General features: G+C 38.7%; 2 non-coding genes across 2 annotated transcripts; both read left to right on the top strand.

Moving 5' to 3' along the window:
• The first annotated feature begins 5,525 nt into the window (after window positions 1-5,525).
• LOC145618833 (small nucleolar RNA R71) lies at window positions 5,526-5,631 on the top strand. The gene has a single exon (XR_014108068.1). It is a non-coding gene; the product is annotated as a small nucleolar RNA R71 (small nucleolar RNA).
• A 13,720-nt stretch (window positions 5,632-19,351) lies between these two features.
• On the top strand, window positions 19,352-19,457 carry LOC145618713 (small nucleolar RNA R71). The gene has a single exon (XR_014107979.1). It is a non-coding gene; the product is annotated as a small nucleolar RNA R71 (small nucleolar RNA).
• The last annotated feature ends 395 nt before the right edge of the window (window positions 19,458-19,852 follow it).

Genomic DNA, 19,852 nt, shown 5'->3' on the forward strand with positions numbered 1-19,852 from the left:
TCAACGAAGGGATGAGGGTAGGGCTCCCATCCTCCGGTGTACCCCTCGGGCCACCCATAATGCCCCTTGAAAAGATCTTGTTGCCAAGGAGCAAGAGGGGTGAAGTTATCGGGCAAAGAGAGTTCGAAGGGGTGGTTGGGATGGACATGGGGGTAGTTAGGATCACCCCTATAGTCACTACCACCCGGAGCCTTGTAATCATAGTTACCGTGCTCGTCCGGATAGTAGCGACGCTCGGTGTCGGGGTTAGAAGGCCCCGACCAATAAGGATGCCCAAACGAAGGTAGAGGACCTTGTTGGGGCGGGAAGTACGGATAGTTAACCGGGGGAGTAATGTTCCCACGGTTAACCTCCGCCTCATATATTTGTTGTTGTTGTATAAACATACCTTGTTGCATCTCCTGAATACCTCTTAGTTGCTCATAGATGGCCCCAAAGTCTTGATCATACATGCCATCCACGTGGATTTTCAATCCACTCATTTGCTCACTAAGAGCCCTCAAATCCGCATTGGCGAAAGCATGTTGCCCTTGCTCCTGCTCTTGCTCTTGAGGAGCTTGTTGTTGTGGAGAATAATATTGTTGTTGTTAATGTTGTTGTTGTTGTTGATGTTGTTGTTCTTCTTCATCATCTTCTTCCTCATCCTCATCGGAGTCGAAGTTGGGATGCCGGAAGGACTTGGGAACATGCCACACATTGTTGGCAATCCGAGCCAAAGAAGTCAAGCTGGGGTTAGGCAAGTAGCACCAATGCTCGTTGCCCCTAAGCCACTCATATCTCCCTTCGCTAAAGCCCTTGGAGATAAATTGGATTTGACCCAATTGTTGCATATCGAGGTAGATAGAAGTTGCATCCCCGATCTCCTTACAAAATGGGAGATAATCATCGAGGCGAAGGCGAGTCAATAGCCTAGTTACCATGCCCCCGCATGGGATCTCTCCCGTACTCCTCTTGCGAAGGTCCAAACAATATTGGGCAAAGATATACCCCAAGTTCAACCGGCCCACATACTCCGGGCGGGTAGACAACCAAAGGACCTTGAGCTCCAACTTACTCAACTTCCCCATTTCTTGTTTGGGGAACAAAACATAGCCCAAAAGACGGTGTACAACCCTAAGGCAAGGTTGGTACATCGCTGAGATCTTAGCCCGGTTGGTGATAAACTCAGTACCACCTGAGATGTCTTCCCACCATGAGTTTTGATCATACTCCGGGAAGATGTAGTGTTCAACGTTGACAATATCCCCGTGGGGATCAAAATCCAGAGCGGCGTTGAACTCTTCCAATGATTGGTCGAAGATGTGGTTGAACAATTGGAAACACACCCTATATACCCCTCCTACGGGTACAAGCTCTAAGGTAGCCAAGAACTCCAAAGTAGGCTCCTTATAGGTGCGGTAGGCATCGGTGATGAAAGAACCCAATCGAAGATTCAGAAGCAACGACTGCACATCATTATCAATACCCAACTTCAGCATATCGGGTTGGAAGTAGTGGCGGGTTTGTTTTAGGATTCTTTCTTCCTTCAAGTTTTGGTAGAAGGTCTTCTGTTTGTCGGTGAAGTTTTTCTTTTTGGGAAGAGAGGTTGGGGGTCGAGTTTGAGTGGAGGAAGGGTTGGAAGTACTAGGCCTAGAAGATGTACTAGGCCTAGAGGAGGTACTTGGGCGAGGAGGTTCATCGATGCTAACATCGGTTTTCCGTTTCTTGGTGAACTTCTTGAGGTATTTAGACATTTTGAGAGGCTTAGAAAGATCACCAATATCCAATCAAGGAGCAAAATTAATGAACCAAGAATACCACACCCAAATTCACCACGTACTACCAAAATTGCCAAACTCCAAATTCACACTTCTTTTCAATCAAACCAATTTCCAAACCAATCCACACCACCAATAATCCAAGAAAAACTCCTTTTCAACAATCCAAGAACAATCACAAGACCAATACCACAATCACCATATACTACCAATACTCCAAAAATTCAACTCACAAGATTTCAACCAAAAATGATGAGAATCACTACAAAATCAACAAACAATACAATGTTATGCAAAATCAATCAACAAACATCACCAAATCACAAACAATATCAAGATCAAGCATAAAAAATCACAAAATCAATACTACACTATTCATGCTCATACAAATTTTCAATCTATGCAAAATTATGATATAAATGGCAAAATTAAAGCAAGGATTAGTGATTATACCATAAAAGAAGCAAGATTAATCAACTTAGAGCAACCAATTCGAACCCACAAAGAAAGCCACAAATTCGGCCACCAAGAGTAGGAGAGAGAGTGAGTGAAATTTGGGTCAATTTGTGAGGAATTTGTAGTGTAGAAAGCTTTGTGAGTGATTTTGATTGAAAATGGAGTGATTTTAGTGAGGATTTGATGGATTTTAGATGGTGAAAGAGGGGGTTAGAGGTGCGCACAAGAGGAGGGTGTGAAGGAGGTTTTCGTGAGCTAGAAGAGGATGAATGAAGGAATGAGAAAAAGAAGAAGAATAAGGAAAATAAGAAGGAGCACGGCAGCAGGTGTGCGGCCGCACCTGCTGCTGGTGCGCCCGCACACGCAGGCTGTGCGCCCGCACAGGCCTCGTGTGCGGCCGCACAAACTGGGCGCTTCTAAATCCTTCTTTTTCTCATCATTTTGATACTTACTGCCTATTTGGGTGCGCACATGAATCATGATGGTGATGAGGAACAACATAGGCAGTAGCTAAAATCATTTTCAAAGCCCTCAAAGTTGAAAATTCATGTGCTCACCACAAAAATTCACTAAGTATCAATTTCCTCCAACTTTCAAAACATGAATTTCCTATCTTACCTCTCTAAAATTCTTACCCCTTTTACCTCAAATTTCGATTAGAATCGAATAAAATATGATTTGTGCCACGAACACCTTCCATTCATCATGCATACTTGTAGAATTCCAATCCCGCAAAAGGTCATCCTAAAAATCCAATCAAGTAGAAAAGTGAAAGAAAAGACAAAGTAATAAAAGAAACAAAAATAAGAAAATTCAAAAATCAAAGAGAAAAGTTAGAAACTCCGGGTTGCCTCCCGGGAAGCGCTTGCTTAAGGTCCTAAGCTCGACCCTTCCTCCAAATCATGGAGGGTCAAAGAACACCACCTTCTTCAAGGTAGTTGATAGAGCAAAATCTTCTTCAATTTTGAGCAACTTCTCATCGTTGCTTAATGAAACCTTCACAAAATTCTTTTCAAATTCTTCCTTCTCCTTTCTCAACTTCTTTCTTTTTCTTGCTTTCTTCGAGTCATGGGCCTTTTTCTTCGACTTGACTTCAACATCTTTAATCATGGAAGCTTTCTCTTCATCTTGAGAATTAAGCTTGAACCAATTTGGAATCTCAATTTCTTTCTCATCCCTTGGCTTTTGAATTACAAATTTTTCTTCACTAACATCATCAAGACTTGCACAAACATCATCAACAATCTCAAAAACATTGTTAGTAGAAGAATCAATCATGCACATATCATCAATGGAACGAGAAAGACTAGCACATGCTATATCTTGCACACAAGATAAGGACTCATGCATTGGCTTCAACTTAAAACTCTCTTCCAATTTTCCACATCTCAAAGTGATTTGACCTCCCTTCACATCTATTAAAGCTCCCGAGGTGGCTAAGAACGACCTCCCTAAAATGATTGGAATATGCTCATCCTCCTCAATCTCCAAAACAACAAAATCCACGGGAAAGACAAACTCCCCAATCTTTAAAGGAACATCATCAATTCTTCCCTTAGGAAGCTTAATAGAGCGATCGGCCAATTGAAGTGTTATATTAGATGGTTGAAGCTCATCTAGATCAAGCCTTTTAAAACCAAAAAGGGCATAATACTCACACTAGCCCCTAGATCACACAAAGCATTCTCAAAAACCATTTTCTTGATTTGACAAGGGATTGAAAAATTCCCCGGATCTTCCATCTTCTCCGAAAGCTCACCATGGATAAGAGCACTAAAACACTTCCCTCCTTCCACCGAACTACCCTCATCAAAATCTTCCTTCTCCTCTAGTATCTCCTTAAGGAACTTGGAGTACTTAGGCATATCGGGAATTGGCTCGGTAGAGGGTGTGGAATCATGAATTTCCTTAAGAACTCCAAGGAACTTCCCAAATTGCTCATCCATTTTGAATCTCAAATATTTTTGGGGATATGGTAGATCGGGAAATCTCTCTACCTCGCTCATCTTTTCAACAACACATTCTTCTTTTTCCTCAACCTCACAATAAATTTCCTTGGACTCAACCCTCTCCACTTCATTTTCCATAGCACCACTCTCATCTCTTTCCTCTTTTAAACAAGAAACTCCCTCATCAAAATCATTTCCACCACTTGTGGCAATAGAGTACACGGGTTTCTTTGGTTCAACACCTTGGGAAGGCAAAGATGAAGGACTAGCAAAATCCTTAATAGTGCTTGCTAATTGGGTAATTTGAGTCTCAAGCATCTTATTGTGGGTCATCATCTCATTGAATTTCTTATCACTAACCGCCATATAGGTGTTAATGATCTTGGTTTGATTATCAATCAATTCCTCCAAAGTAGTCCTAGGAGAAGAAGGTTGTGAATAGGAATTTTCACCTTGAGTCTTTGGAACAAAACCGGGTGGGGGACCTCTTTGAGCATTGTTTTGAAAATTTCCCCTTCCTTGATTGTTCCAATTACCCCTATTTTGATTTGAGCCATAACCTTGATTATGGTTACCACCACCATGATTATGGTTACCATTACCTTGGTTATGATTTACATAACCTTGGTTTTGATTACCATAATTTTGGTTTTGATTACCATAATTTTGACTTTGATTTTGGCCACTATAACCTTGGTTATGGTTACCACGAGAACCTTGATTCCCTTGGTTCCTATAACCACCATTATGATTATAGTTGTCAAAATTGCCTTGGTTTTGGTAATTCCTATTCCATTGGCCTCTTTGATTATCAAACCTTTGAACATTGTTGTTTGACACAAAATTAACATGTTCACACTCATTGTTGTCAAACTCATCAACACATTCATTGTTACAATTGCTAGAATCATGGTCATATGATCCACATACATCACAAAACAAACATCCCATAGGCATATTATGTGAAGTAGAAGGAGTTTGAGGGTTAGAAGAAGTACCTCTCCCCTTAATTTGGGAGGGAAGATTTGGAGCTTGGGAAGAGGAAGAAACACTCTCCAACTTGGCCTTGATCGCCGTCATCTCCTTTCCCAAGTTTGTCATTTGAGAGGAAAGATTGTTGATGGCATTAAGATGGTCCACCGAATACAACGAAGATTGCTTGCTTGAAGAATCTCTTTCCCCATCTTGCCAATCTCTATAGTAAGTCACCACATCCTCTAATATGTCCACAACTTCTTCTTCGGTTTTGTTCATGATTGGACCACCGGCCCCTATGATTGGACCACCGGCCCCTCCATCAAGGCATGCTTTGCCTTGAGGACTCAAACCACCGTAGAAGATTTGGATCAATTGATATGTTGGAATTCCGTGGTGAGGACACTCTCTTTGGTACTCCTTGAATTTCTCCCATGCCTCATAAAGACTCTCATTTGGCTTTTGCTTGAATCCTTGAATCAAAGCCCTTGCCTCCGCCATTTTCTTTTGAGGATAAAAACGGGACAAGAAAGCTTTAGTGACATCATCCCAAGTTCTCAATGAATTGGGCTTCACCTCTTTGTCTAGCCATTCCAAAGACCTTCCTAAGAGAGAGAATGGGAACAACTTAAGGCGGATGAATTCTTGAGACACTCCATTAACCTTGATCGTGTTGCAATATTTTTCGAACTCCTTAAGATGGTTAAATGGGCTCTCGTTCTTTGCCCCACTATATTGTCTCCTCCCAATTAGGGTGATCATTGCCGGCCGAATTTCAAAGTCGTTTGCCGGTGTTGTAGGTGAAGCTATGCCGCTCTCGAACCTATATGCACCGCGTACTCCCAATTCTTTCAAGGCAACTCTTGGTTGTTCTCCCATGACTTGCTCTTGTTCAATCTCTTCTTCGCTTGAGGAACTATAATCCAAGGTCTTGTTTGCTACTCTCCTCCTTGAGAGAGTTCTTTCAATCTCCGGATCAAAGGGAACAAATGAGCGATCTCGGGACCTATGCATACAAAACTCAAAGAAAATATAAGTAGCACGGCTACAAGTGTAGCCTAAAGTGTAAAATCTTTTTGTATTTTGCAAATGAAATGAAATAGACTCAACAACAACATGCACTCAAAGCACCATTCCCCGGCAACGGCGCCATTTTGATGGGAAGGAGAACGGTAGGTCGTTGGGCTACCACCCCACCCAATCAAACAAAATTTGTAACTTAACAAACCCCTATTTAGTGTAGTGGTAAGTCAAGGTCGAACCCAAAGGAATGGAGGTCGAATGCATAATGCCTAAGTCAAGCTATTTCGAAGTCAAGTAAAAGGGGTTTATGAAGGAAACTAGAGCTAGAGCTAAATGATGCAAGAACTTATATGAAATCAATCTAAAGACACTAGGGCAATGGATCCACATGTAATTGTAATGGAAAATGGTAATTTGGGAGGTCAAACCGACTAAGTCAAGTGATAAGAAGGAAGATCATCATGTATCCAAAAGAGCATACCAAGATGGTTCACCTAGAGGTCTAACTAGCGTCAACTACGCTAAACACTACCTAGGGAACGTCACAAAGCACCTCAATCGTGAAATTGCAAGTTACTAATCAATGGTCCGTATCATAGCAAGCTCACAATGCAATCTAGTGCAATAATCAAAGATGGCCAAACCTCAATTAATCACACACATGCACATGAATTATCAACCAAATTTAATCATATCATCAACTCTATCAATTATCCCCAAATTACTCTAATCCATTATTCAAACATGCTTCACCATTTCCCTAGCTAGGAAACTACTCACTAGCCATAGGAATCAAGATCAAAACTACAACAATCATCAATTTCATCATCAACATAATTGAAATCAAAGATTAAACCAACAATCAATCAAAATCAATAAAAATTCAATCAATTCTACAATCAATCATCAATACCATGGAAAACAAATGAAATCAACTAGAATCAAACTTGTATTGAAATCAAGAAGAAGATCCTTACAAAACTTTGATCTAAAGATCAAATACAATGAGGAATTCTTGACCAATCACTAAAAATCATGAGTTTCTCTCTCTAAAATTCTCCCAAAAACTAACTATCAAATTCAATCTAAAAACTTCTTACTAAAAGTAGGTAGAAATAACTATATATACAAAGAGGAGGTCGGTATTGACGCCCAAAAATAGACCCACGTAGGTGCGGGCGCTCAGAGGAGAGAGAATGGTGCGCACGGGACACACCCAGACTGGTGCGCCCGCACCTGGCTGGGTATTCCCCCTTCATCTCTTCGTCCTAGCTCAAGCGGTGCACACATCCTAGATGATGATGATGGAGGACAAAGTAGGCAGAAACTTTCTTGAATTTCTTGAAAAGTATAAGCCATGAGGAAGGCATATACAAATCCTTGAAGCTTGCCCCTTGGATCCACGTTTGACTTGAAGCTTCTTGCACCATCTTTAGGCATGAAAACAATGAAAGCTCATAGAGAGTAAGCTTGGGAATTCTTGGACAATCAATTACCACCTACAAACGAATGATAAAAAGCAAGTAAAAGAGAAAAATAACAAGTAAACTAGAAAAAGCATGAAATAGAGAAACTAACTACAAAAAGCATAAAATAAAGAAAACAAGAATAAAACTAAGGAAAACTAAAAAAAAGAGAGATAAAATGAAATAAAAATCATCCAAAAAGGAACCAAATGAGTGCCATAAATGTCACTCATCAGAAACATCCTTTAAAATCTCCAGTTACGGCAAGACGTTTGAATGTACCACAGTCAAAACAATCATTGAATAGAATCAGTGTTCCACTCATGTCAAAGGAATCCACTAATATATCCGGAAGTTCTATAATTGAACTTCAAAGTAGGTCTATAGTTCGATCATGCATCATTCATGCATATCCATGTGATTGACCGAGCATTATCACTATGCTCCCATAGCCCATGAAACTGCACTATCCAATCAATCTTACATGCTAGTTCTAATTTGTGAAATCATTTATGTCTAGTTAATGATTTCGAACTAGGAACTTAAATAATGTATGAATTTTGTTCACCTGTGGGGTTTCATTCAAAAGGTCATCAACCTAGTGAGCCCATCAATTCATAATTATTTTGGACATTTTATTTAATATTAAAACCACAATTAAATAAGAGAAATAATAGAATTTCTGATTAAACATAATTCTGCAAATGAATGTATTACACATGTAATTTATTTTTCTCAAAACAAAAAACAACTTCTAATTACATCATTGGCCTCAATCCAGCTTCATTAGCATGTTTCTCATGCTTTGGAGTTGGAAGGGGTTTAGTAAGTGGATCAGCGATATTCTCATCCGTATGAATTTTGCACATCTTGACATCTCCTCTGTCAACGATCTCTCGAATGAGGTAATACTTCCTCTCTACATGCTTGGATTTGAAATGTGACCTAGCTTCTTTTGATTGAGCAATATCACCATTATTGTCACAAAACAACTCGATTCCCTTTTGAGCACTTGGTACAATGTCCATCTCAATTAGGAACTTCTTTATCCAAACTGCTTCTTTAGCTGCTTCAACAACAGCCATATACTCTGATTCTGTCGTAGAGTCTACGACAGTGCTTTGCTTTGAACTTTTCCAGCTCACTGCTCCTCCATTCAGACAGAAAATGTACCCAGATTGAGATCTAAAGTTATCTCTGTCTATTTGGAAACTCGCATCCGTATAACCTGTGACAACCAATTCCTTTTCGCCACCATACACTAGAAACATCTCTTTAGTCCTTCTCAAGTACTTAAGGATGTTCTTGGCAGCTGTCCAGTGTGCTTCTCCTGGATTTGCCTGAAACCTGCTACACATGCTTAGAGCATATGCAATATCCGGCCTTGTACATATCATGGCATACATGATTGATCCTATTACCGAAGCATAAGGTTTATCACTTACTCGTCTCATCTCCTCTGCCGTTTTAGGGCACTGAGATTTACTGAGAGTGATGCCATGAGACATGGGGAGAAATCCTCTCTTAAAGTCTTTCATGGAAAATCTATCAAGAACCTTATCAATATTAGTCTCTTGACTTAATCCAATCATCCTTCGAGACCTGTCTCGATGGATTTTGATCCCCAATATGTATTCGGCCTCTCCTAGGTCTTTCATGGAAAAACAACTTTTCAACCATTCCTTGACTGATTCAAGCATTGGTATATCATTTACCATGAGAAGTATGTCATCCACATACAAGACTAAGAAAACTACGCTGCTCCCACTAGACTTCTTGTATACACAAGGTTCCTCTTCGCTTTTGACAAAATCAAACCTTTTGATCGCTTCATCAAAACGAAGATTCCAACTCCTAGATGCCTGCTTCAATCCATAAATGGATTTCTCAAGCTTGCATACCTTTCTAGGATTTTCTATATCTTCAAAACCCTCAGGTTGTGTCATGTACACTTCCTCCGTCAAGAACCCATTCAAGAAGGCGATTATGACATCCATCTGCCAAATTTCGTAATCGAAAAATACGGCAATCGCTAGAATAATCCGAATGGACTTAAGCATTGCTACTAGGGAAAAGGTTTCATCATAGTCAATACCATGAATCTGTCTGCACCCTTTTGCAACCAGTCTTGCTTTATGGATGTAGGCATTTCCATCCTTGTCTGTTTTAATCTTGTAGACCCATTTGCAACCAATGGGTTTTACCCCATTGGGCAAGTCTACTAGGGTCCACACTTTATTTTCAGACATTGATTCCATTTCGGATTTCATGGCCTCAAGCCATTTATCTGAGTTGGGGCTCACCAAAGCTTGCTTGTAGGTTGTGGGTTCCTCATTCTCCAATAAGAAGATTTCAGAATCCTCAGTTAACAGAACCTCGACAGACTGTTTGTTTCTGATTCTGGTAGACCTACGTGGGGTAGGAGCAACAGTAGAAATTTTCTCTCCAACTTTTTGAAGATTTTCGCATGAATTAGATTCAAGTGGGACGATAGGAGTCTCGCTGGTGGAATTAGCTTGCTCCGACGCATGATTAATCATTTCATGCGCCCTCACCTCTAACGTGGTGTTATCCACATCCATTTGTTGCTCGTCTCGAATTTCTTCAAGAACCACTTTACTCCCACTTGGCTTTCTAGATAGAAATTCCCTTTTTAGAAAGACACCATCGCGAGCAACAAACACTTTGTTATCTTCGCGATTGTAGAAATAATACCCTTTTGTTTCTTTAGGATAGCCCACAAAGAAACACTTGTTTGATTTAGGGTGTAGTTTATCGCTTTGTAAACGTTTTACATAGGCTTCACGTCCCCAAATCTTGAGATAAGACAAATTTGGAACTTTTCCATGCCATAACTCATATGGTGTCTTCTCGACTGCTTTGGATGGGCTTCTGTTTAGTACTCTGGAAGCTGCTTCTAATGCATATCCCCAAAAAGATATGTGAAGATCAGTAAAGCTCATCATGGACCGAACCATATCTAGTAGAGTCCTATTCCTCCTTTCTAACACTCCATTTAATTGAGGTGTCCCTGGAGGGGTTAATTGTGAAAGCATTCCACAATTAATCAGATGTTCATCAAATTCTTGGGTTAAATATTCGCCACCACGAACAGATCGTAATGCCTTAATTGTTTTCCCAAGCTGGTTTTGTACTTCATTCTGGAATTCTTTGAACTTTTCAAAGGCTTCCGACTTGTTCTTCATTAAGTAAATGTAACCAAATCTACTTAAATCATCAGTAAAAGTAATGAAGTAACTAAACCCACCCCTAGCTTTTGAACTCATTGGTCCACACACATCTGTATGTATGAGTCCCAAAAGGTCACTAGCTCTTTCACCTATTCTCGTAAAGGGTGACTTAGTCATTTTCCCAAGCAAGCATGACTCACAGTTTTCAAATGATTCATAATCAAAAGAAGAAAGGAGTCCATCCTTATGTAATTTCTGGACGCGCTTTTGGTTAATATGTCCAAGCCTACAATGCCATAGGTAAATTGGGTTTGAACCATCTGTTTTCTGCTTTTTATGATCTATGTTGTAGACATGAGTTGCATATTCTAAGACATACAAGCCATTTATTAACTTAGCATTAGCATATAACATGTTTTCTTTCGAAATAAAACAACGTTTGTCTCTTATTTCAAATGAAAAACCTTCATTATCTAAAACTGGAATTGAAATAATGTTTTTAGTAATGCTGGGTACGAAATAACAGTTATTAAGTACTAAAATAAGTCCAGAAGGAAGTCTCAAATGATAACTCCCAATAGCAAGTGCAGCAACTTTTGCTCCATTTCCTACTCGAAGTGTTACTTCCCATGGATCTAGCTTCCTACTTCCTTTCAAGCCCTGCACGTCATTAACGATATGAGCACCACAACCGGTATCGAATACCCAAGTGGAAGATAAAGTAAGATTAATCTCTACAACAAAAACATCAAGTAACACCTTACCTTCTGTTTTCACTGGTGTGTAATGGGGACACCCTGGTGTATGGACTTGCCATCCACCACAAAAGAAGCATTGGCATTCTCTCCTTATCAGGTGCTCCTCAGCATGGTTAAGTAAGATGTTGATTAAATTTGCTGATGATCCCTCATCATTATGAGAAAGTCTTACAATAACCAATTCATTGACATGGTTCCTTACTAACTGACCATGTAAGAGTTTCTTTGCCATTATCTTACCATGAATCTTATAAGTCTCATACCTTAGACTGTCAGCCCAGGAATAGTAAGTCTGAGGGATCAAGTTAACGACCTCTCTTACATTAGGATCGTTGACACCTCCACTACCCAATGCCCCAATGCCACCTCTACAGATAGCACGAAGACATTGATACAAGTTTGTCACCTCATACCGTCTGAATCTATTATACCAACAATTTGGAATAGATTCCAGTATTAGGTACTTGACCCTTTGTGCATCCAAAACTAATTTCACATGCATTTCAGGATCCTGACCAAGAGCACACTTGTTCTCAATGGGTACATACAGACGAGCTTCAAGCTTGTGGCTTGTGAGAACATTTCTCATTTCGCCCTCCCATTGCTTGTAGTTTCTGAGATTTAGCCTTAAATTGAGTTTCATTGGTAAATCTGTGTTGTCATATAAGTTATTCATCTACAAACAAAAACAAAACGAGGCAAAATTCAATAATTATGTTTAACAAATTTAAAGTACCACAAGTAATTTTAGAATTTATTGGTAACTTTAAAGCATTTTATTCAATTTTAAATTGACCTCTATTGAATAAAATGATTCCAAGATCCTTTATTTGTGCAATAATTAACCAGAGTGAGGCTCTGCAATCAACCATTACATTTTCAAGGTGAGTAAACTCTTTACTGATTACAACTCTTGTAATTCTTGGTTGAATAATTAATCATCGCATGTTTAATTATTACTCTTAGCTTCAAGGTTCTAAACGCTTTAGGTAACCTTTTTGAATATAACCAATTAAAAGTGTAGATATGCGGTCCTACCCCCACTTCCCCAAGATATATTATGATGCTATGCTGAGGGCCGACCCATCACAAACGATCAAGGTTTTCGTCGGGTTTTTAATTGGAAAAGCTGCATCAATATTACTGGGATCTAGATTTATTATGTTGTGATTAAATAGTAAACTCTAGCGCATCATCAAGAAACATAAATAAACCTAAACATGCATAATCTACTAATGCAATAAAACATGACATAGTATGGCCCCTTAATCCTAAGAAAACTGATAAATCAAAATGTTCCCACTTGAACCTTCATGGATCTTATCCATTTTGCTCCATTGGGCCTTCACTTCATTGGCTTTTGGATCAACTGCAACCTGTAATTTTATTCTATTCTATCTACTACTTAAATAAAATAAAATAAATTACAAAAATACTTAACGGTATGCAGACCGTATTTAGATTACAAAAATACATCACGATGCGCAGATCGTATTTAGAATCTATGGGCCATACTAGTCTATATATAGCAATAAACAATATCATATATTATAAAGTGCCATATAATAAATCACTCATCATGCTTTCCTAAACTACAACATCGAATGTTCACAATAAAGGAAACATGACTATAAATATGTCATATTTTAATTAATTACTGTAATTAGATAATATCATATATTATTCATGACCAACCATAAAATATCATATATTTTAATTTAGGTATGAGATAGAATCAAATCTTATTTCAATTATGGAAGATAAATCATATTTTTTTTCCATGATTATCCTAAATAATTTAGGAAATTCTATCCTAATTACTAACCAATCACATATATATTTTAAATCAATTATTATCCATAAATAATTATGGGATAATCACATTATTTAATCAATCATTATCCAAATAGAATCTTTTGCTCCATAATTATCCAAACTTAACAAAAATAACAACTTTAATATTGTTAATTATCTTTTCAAAATTAAAACTTATCCCTTTTAAAATTTGAAATCTGATTTTATCATAAATAAAATAATTTTTTTTTTTTTTTGAAAAACCGCCAGCCACCGTGGTGTGGCCAACCGAAGCCAGCCACGGTGGCCGTACACCGCAAGGTGTACGCTGCTGTGCAGCGGCGCAGGGCAGCAACAGCAGCACCGTGCACCTGCAGCGCGGCACTGCTGTTGCTGCTGTTCCGATCCTCGCTGCTGCCCCTCCCCGCCCCTCCCTCCGGACCACCAGCAGCGACACCGCCATGGCAGCGCCAACCAGCCGCGGTGGCTGCTGCTGTAATTTCAACCTTTTTCCTTTTTTTTGATTGATTTTAATTAATTAAAACAAAACAGATTTTTGTAAAATAAATTAAACTTTATGTGGTCCAATTAATTCCAAAACTAAATCATATTCAATTTTGAAATTAGGATTCATGATGAAATTAATCCCCAATTTAATTTAACACTTAAATTAAATAATTTGATTATGAAAAATTCATAATTTTAACATGTAATCAAATAGATTAAATTCCTTAAACATATTACCATCAAAATAAATCAAAATTAAACACAAAATTTCACAAATTAGGGTTTAAAAATTCGAAATTTTCGAAAATTAGGGTTTATGGGGTTCGAATTTTCGAATCTATTGGGGCAACAAATCGGATCAATTCAAGACTTATATGGAGCAAATTAAACACCTTTAATGATTCTATATTGTTAAATCACATTTAAAATAACAATTGACCCATAATTAAATTATTCTCCCTCCTAATTGAATTAAAATTGTGGATTATCAAAGAATTATTACTCAATATATGTAAATGCAAGAGGCTAACTGATACCACTGTAGGAGATTATAGGTACTAAATGCGGAATTAACATGTATCATATTCACATAGCACCAAACCAAGGATCTCATGCATAACACATAAAGAAGTAAGAATTATACCTTTGAAGCGTGATTCCACTAGTGATCGAGCAACAACAAGGGAGACAAAGAACCCCACGTGTGATTCCTCTACTTAGTCCACGAGCACGGATTAAACCTCCACTAATGCTAGTTAGTTGTGACCGAACGCTTCAATCAACCTTCAACGGAGATTAGAGTCACGAGCACACCACAACACCACCCACGCACCACCACACGCACCACCAATGGAGGGGAGACGCACGGAATAGGGGAGGAGAAAGGGAGGGCCGAAAGTGAGAGAGAGAATTAGGGTTTGGGATCTCTTGGTTGCTTGTCTAACAATTCACAGTGTGTAAATTATTATATCATGCAACCCTAGGCATGGTTTATATTTATAGATCATATCTAGAAATAAAACCATGTCCAAATCCTAATTCAACTCTACTTACAATCCAAGCCCAAACATAAGGTGTGTCATATACTCATGAGGCCCAATAATGGGCCTCTAACTTGTATAACCCAATACTCTAGTGTGTGACCTTGTAGGATCCATCCTATAAGGCTTTGGACCATTTGACAAGCCCAAAGTCCAATTGTCATATCTAGCAATAGACATTGGCAACCTTATAGTATGAACTTATTATCTCCATAACTGTGATCCTTTGATATATCTAGTAATTGCACTTATCAAAGACATAACTCCTTCAACAAAAACCAAGAAAAGAAAGAAAATGAAACAAAAGGCTAAAGATCTAAAGATGTGGCTTGAAAAGAGGGTATAAGGCTCAAATGGTTGCAAGAAGGCAAATGTAAACCCAAAAATAAAGAAAGAAACAAACTATCCTAAAAAGTAAAAATTACCACCCCGAAAAGATACCTTTGTCCTCCCTAGATAATTCAGTCTCGGGTTTAAGAATCATAGATCAAGCTTTCTAGATTAGGTTTTCAATAGTCAAGGATCCACGCCGCTCATTCAAAATAGGTTGAAGGCTTGAAAAGCGATGAACCTCACATGGATGTAGCAAAAACTCACTAGTGGTGTCAAATCGACCATAGGGAGCAACTACCAACTTGTCACAAACAAGTAGAATCCGGCTTCATGATCCTCCTAGTTCAAGCTAACTACCCTAGCATACCCTATCCTAGAGTCAACCAAGCATAGTCCCAAATCGTGCATACCTTTATTACGTAGGAATAAAATCATACAAAATACCAAGTCCAATGTACAAAGTCCAATTCATAAGGAAAACAAAAAGAGTGAAAAACAAGCCTCAAAAGCATACCACAAACCAAGACAAGAACAAAGTAAAAATAAGGGAAAAGAAAAATAAAAGGAAAAGAAAAGAAATGGAAAGCCATAGACAAAGGAAGAATAGGAAAAATGGAGAAAGGAACTAGAAAGCAAGTTAAACACATATATCCCAATCGACATACAAGTGATCGAATGACAACATCGTCAACGATCCCAAACACATTACGTGTTAACAAGCAATCATCCTCGAACCGTTCAACTTCCCCTAAACTAAACCTAATCTATGCATTCAAAGAAGAGAAAAATAAGAAAGTTCTCATCGGGCTATCCATGCTTAGCAGAATAAACAAATGCGATATAAAGAACCACCTTCGTTGCGCTCAAAAATCGTAAGCGTCATCAAAAAGCCATGTGAGAACAAGAAAAATAAAAGAAGCTATAAACAAAGAAAAAGGTTAGCAACTTCAAAACAAAAGAAAAGAAAAGCAAACTATAAAGGAACACTAAACTAAGCTAATAAAGAGTTAAAAAGAAAGAAAAGAAAAACTAAGTAACCAACTATACTACAAGCTAACTAAAAGACACTTAGACTACAAAATTTGGATTCAAAGGGACTTAGTGCAGTTTTGGGAGTTTGAGGATGATGGGGGTCGAAGGTAGAAGGAGGAAATAAGGGGAAATGAAAGAAGAAAGAAGGAAGGGGAAGATAAGGGGTACGTCCGCACCATGCCTTGGCACGCCCGCACCAGCCAGGTGCGCGGCCGCACCATATGCGTGCGCGCCCGCACTCAGCCTTGCCCGATTTCTCTTCTATTTTTTTTAAGTCTTTGGTGCGTTCATTGGTGGGTACACAAATAATGATGATGATAAACACCAACATAGGCGGTAGCAAAAACCCATTTTAGTGGGTTCAAAATCCCAAAATAATGGTAGCACCACATGAACCCACCAAAAACAAACTTTCTTCAACTTTTAAAGCACAAAATTTCCTATCTTACCTCACTAAAATTCTTACCCTTTTACCTCAAATTTCGATGATATCGAGTGTAATCATATCAAAAACCGCAAAATACCTTCTCATTCCTCATACTCACCTGATGAAATCCAATCCCAAAAATCCCATCTACAAATCCAAACAAGTAGAAAAGTGAAAGAAAAGAAACTAAAAGAAGGGAAAATAAGAAAATTCAAAATCAAAAAGAAAAGTTAGAGATCTCCGAGTTGCCTCCCGGGAAGCGCTTCCTTATGGTCCTAAGCTCGACCCTTCCTCCAAATCATGGAGGGTCAAAGAACACCACCTTCTTCAAAGTGGCGGAAAGAGAAAATTGATCCTCAACTTCTAGCAACTTCTCGTTGTCGCTTGATGAGATTTCATACAAAGACTTTTCAAATGCAAGCTTTTCTTTCCACAACTTCTTTCTCTTTCTCTTCTTCTTAGAATCTCGAGCTTTTTTCTTTGCCTTGTTGTTCTTTGTAGATGGTTCCTCACCATCTATACTCATGGAAACATTACCTTCATCTTAAGGATAGAGTTCAAACCAATGAGGAATGTTCACTTTCTCCTCGTCCATAAGCTTGGGAATCATCATTTTCTCTTCACTAACCATCTTGCAATCACAACTGAAAAGCACATCATCACAATTCTAAAAAAAATCGTTAGTTGAAGAATCAATCATGCATAAATTATCAATGGAGCAAGGGAAATTAACACATATAATTCCTTTCACAAGAGACAAAGACTCATGCATTGGTTTCAAATCAAAACTTTCCTCATTCTTACCAACTCTCAAAGTAATACGACCTCTTTTCACATCTATTAAGGCTCCTGAAGTGGCTAAGAAAGGTCTTCCTAAGATGATAGGAATATGGTCATCTTCCACAATCTAAAGCACAATGAAATCAACCGGAATGGTGAACTCTCCTATCTTGAGAGGAACATCCTCAACTCTCCCCTTTGGGAACTTAATAGACCGATCGGCCAATTGAAGGGTCACGTTGGATGGAAGAAGCTCACCTAGCTTAAGTTTCTTAAAAACGGAATAAGGCATGATGCTAACACTAGCACCAAGATCAGAAAGAGCATTTTGGAACAATTTTCCTTTGATTTTGCAAGGTACGGAGAAATTTCCGGGATCTTTCAACTTTTGGGGTAAGTCATTATGAATAAAGGCACTACAACACTCCCCCAAATTCAACGGTTCCACTATATTGCAATCTCTTTTACCGCTCAAAATTTCCTTAAGAAACTTAGCATAGTTTGGCATTTGTTCTACCACATCGGTGAAAGGAAGAGTAAGATGAAGTTGCTTAAGCATCTCTATGAATTTCCCAAATTGCTCAACCAATTTGTGCCTATTGTGCTTTTAAATTTGGGGGTAAGGAAGTCTAGGTTTGTAAACCTCATCTTGCTTCCTCTCTTTCTCGTTAGGCTTATCATTAGAACTCTCACTCATCTTGCTAGACTCTTCATGCTTATTCCCTTCACTCGAATCACTCTCCTTTCCACTATCTTTACTCTTCGTAGGAACACTCTCTTCAAGGACCTTACCAATCCTAGTGGTCATAGAACACATTGGTTCCCTAGGGTCAACTTCTTGTGAGGGTAAAGAATATGGACTAGCACAATCTCTCAAAGGGTCGGCTAGTTGAACAATTTGGTTCTCAAGCTTCTTTCCATGAGTATATAGGTACTCAAACATTTTGCTACAAGACAATTTGGATTCATTCATTTTCTCGGATTGAGCCATCATGAAATTCTCTATTCTATTCATTTGGGATTGTTGAGCATAGAAATCATCATCTTGGCTTTGAGTCTTTGGAGTAATTTGGGGTGGGGTACTTCTTTGGACATCATTTTGAAAATTTTCCCTACTTTAATTACTCCAATTACCCTTACCATGATTTTGGCCGAAATTTTGATTATGGTTACCATAAATTGGTTATGATCCCCATATTCTTGGCTGTGGCTTTGATCATTACAACCAAAGTTATTATGGTTACCACAAAACTCTTGGGTCACATGGTTATCATAACCACTATTTTGGTTATAATTATCATAGCTCCCATGATTGTGATAATTCCAATCCCAACATTCTTTTGAGCATTAAATCTTGGTCCAAAATAATTATTATCAACACAATTCACACGTACATTCTCATATCCATAATATCCATCACAAGGAACATTGGGGCAATTAGAAGCATCATGATCATTCTTTCCACATAAATCACAAACCAAGCATTCTCTTATCATGCAACAAGAAGAAAAAAGAGGGTTAGAGTAGGAAGATGTACCTCTACCCTTAAAATGGGAGGGAAGACTAGAAGCTTGTGAAGGACTCTCAAGCTTGGTCTTGAGAGAAATCACCTCCTTTCCTAACTCCGAGACCAATGTGGACAAATTGTTGACGACATTAGATTGATTGATTTAGCCACTTGTGCTTGTCGATTCCATATCTACATCATGCCAATTCATGTAGTTCCTTACTACATCATCTATTATATCCACAACCTCTTCTTCCGTCTTGTTCATATTCGGCCCTCCGGCTCCGGCATCAAGGCTCGATCTACCTTGAGAGCTTAAACCACCATAGAAAATTTGTATGACTTGATAGGTTGGAATTCCGTGGTGAGGGCATTCCCTTTGGTAATCCTTGTACCTCTCCCATGCTTCATAGAGGTTCTCTCTAGGACATTGCTTGAAACTTTGGATTTAGGCTCTAGCCTCCGCCATCTTCTTTGGTGGGTAGAAACGGGACAAGAAAGCCTTGGTAACTTCATCTCACGTCCTTAGGGACCTTGGTTTGACGTCCTTATCCAACCACTCTAAAGCTCTTCCAATGAGAGAGAAGGGAAACAATTTGAGCCTTATATACTCTTAAGCAACTCCGGCTTCCATAATTGTATTGCAATACTTCTCGAAATTTTTGAGATGGTTGAAAGGATTTTCACTTGTTGTAGGGAATATTTCAAGCATTATGATCCCAAGCTTGAACCCCACTGTGATCATACATTAAAGTATGATGGCGTTCCAAAGGGAAGAAAGCTAGAGCAAAAGAGTCGCCAACAAGTTTTAGGAACTTGTAAACCCAAAACGATCCAGGAGATCGTCAACTCCATAA

Source organism: Chenopodium album, chromosome 26 (assembly GCF_948465745.1).
Source record: "Chenopodium album chromosome 26, dcCheAlbu1.1, whole genome shotgun sequence".
NCBI classification, from domain to species: domain Eukaryota; kingdom Viridiplantae; phylum Streptophyta; class Magnoliopsida; order Caryophyllales; family Amaranthaceae; genus Chenopodium; species Chenopodium album.